Source organism: Anser cygnoides, chromosome 12, assembly GCF_040182565.1.
Source record: "Anser cygnoides isolate HZ-2024a breed goose chromosome 12, Taihu_goose_T2T_genome, whole genome shotgun sequence".
In the NCBI taxonomy this organism is placed as follows: Eukaryota; Metazoa; Chordata; class Aves; order Anseriformes; family Anatidae; genus Anser; species Anser cygnoides.
In genome coordinates, this window is record NC_089884.1 from 16,332,898 (window position 1) to 16,335,101 (window position 2,204).

The 2,204-nt window shown below is 38.2% G+C and overlaps 1 protein-coding gene across 8 annotated transcripts in view; it reads right to left on the minus strand.

Moving 5' to 3' along the window:
- Nucleotides 1-2,204, minus strand: part of FTO (FTO alpha-ketoglutarate dependent dioxygenase) — a 243,600-nt gene that overhangs the window by 203,973 nt on the left and 37,423 nt on the right. The gene's annotated exons all lie outside the window — the stretch shown is intronic.

Sequence of the window (2,204 nt, forward strand, 5' to 3'; positions counted from 1 at the left end):
TAATGGTATTTTCTGGTGAAGGAATGTGACAGTGTAAAAATTTTCGCAGCTGATGTATTTCCCTGCAGGGTGTCAATACTGTTCTCAAAAGGTTTCATTTCTCTCTTAATTGTAAGGCAAAGAGTTCAATATCTAGGCTACAAAGGCTTGTGCTTCAAACATAGAATTCCCACATAGTTTCATCACCAAGCAAGTCAGAAGACAACAGTCACTTTCCAATTTATAGATCATTGTTTTGGCTGGAACAACACGTTGAGAAAGAACTGTATTGGAAGTGTATTGCCATATTACCTGAATTAGTACAGAAAACAAGCTTAAGGCCATAGCATCTCAACAATTCCTAACGCATAACAAAACTGAAAGCATTAAGCAAAGTTTGTTTTTCCAGTACTTCACATAAAATGCACTCAAGAAGTTATTGAGGAAGTTGGGTTTATGCACACAGGCAGACTTAAGTCAAGGCAAGGAGGATGTGCCTCCAAGATAACCCCCAGGGCTATCTGCTGTCCTGCATTTCTCACAAATTCAGTGGAAAACATCGGCTTCTCTACACCAAGTAATCTCCCTGGGCCTGGAGCAGGATCTCATGCAGATGTAAGACGTCAGTCACAAGTCTAAGACATAGACACAACGTCCATGAAATATTTAGAGATGTTAGCTTTTAGTTATACAACAAGCACTCACTCTTATGAACAGTTAAAATAAATAATTTATTCAAACTAGCAGATCCCCTAAAACATGCCTGTTACTCATTGTTCTAGAGAGGCTCATCTTATTATTTCCCCAAAAAAAGATTTTACAGAAAAGAGAGGATTTCAAAATCGACATGAGCACTCCCAACCTATGAGCGGATGCAAACAACCCTGCATTCAGGCTTAGGGTATTTACTTTCCCCTTACAATCAGCATCATGCAGAACAAAGCAAGAGAGGAACCACACTATAGAAAAGATGCATGAAAGAAGGTAATTCAAACTGAATATCTCACTGTTGCATTTATCTTCCTCTTTTCTTTTTATTCTTACAATTACTTATTTTGACTCGTTTAGACATTCCTTATTTGCAATGCTTTCGTACACACATCATACTGGGGAACAGCCATCTTCTGTACTGTCTGATGTCGAGTTTACACTGTTGAGAAAACTGATGCAGGATGACAATTAGTGAAGTCCAGACACTTGAGTCTTGTTGTCTTCAGGCAATCCAAAAGGTTATCAGGGATTGCAAGGCAGGCCTTACTCAGAACGCAGTCTCAGGACAGGACTCTGAACCACAGGCTCAGATGCAAACTTCTAGGTTTCCATAAATCCCTCCTTCTTCCTCACAGGAGAACACCCAGTAAGGTCTGCCTGGTTTAGCAGTCGTTGTTGCTGTTTTTACATTAGCTATGTGGATTTACCTCAAGCCGTTCTTGAAGAAAAGTGTTAGTGCTCTGAAGTGAGAGCTCAATGGCTTTATAAAGGAAGGAGATTAAATACTTTATATGGTCAGAATTGTGATAATACTAAGGCCCCATCTAGGAAAAAAAGCCACTGCTTTACAGGAACTTGCATAACCTTATCCCCTAACATACTTTCACATCTTTAAATTAAAAAAAAAAAAAGAAAAAGATCAAATTCAGGATAGTTACTCAAGACAGGAATGTGATTTTTGAAGTTGACATTTCTTTAAACTATGAGGCTTTCCAAGTGTTAGCTATTAAAACTTCATAGCAACCAAGATCATTCAAGTGGCTCACTAAAACCAGTTATGTCAGAAACGAACCTAGAGTAATAAAAAATACATTTTAAATGCACTATTAAAGCTTTTATTTCTCCATTATCACATATATTAGATTTCAGAACTTTTTTCCTTCAAATTATTTCTGCAAATGCCACTCATTAAAACATCTTAAGGGACCGGCCAATTTTACAGCACCATTTATTCACATGAAAAAGTTATATTTCCAGATTACCCCTCATTATACTCCAGACTTACCAATAGCCTTGTCCATGCTACATTCTTTCTATAATCCAGCCCATCAAAGCCACTGGCAGGCAATATGACCATATTACACTGCACTTTGCACCCTACAGCTCTTCCGCCCTGCCCCATGGTGCTATATGCCAGAAACGTTTCCATATTAATGACAAGAACTCACTAATATTTCATTATTTATGACTAAAGATACCAGCCCATACCAACCCTCCACCTCAGAGCGCTGTTA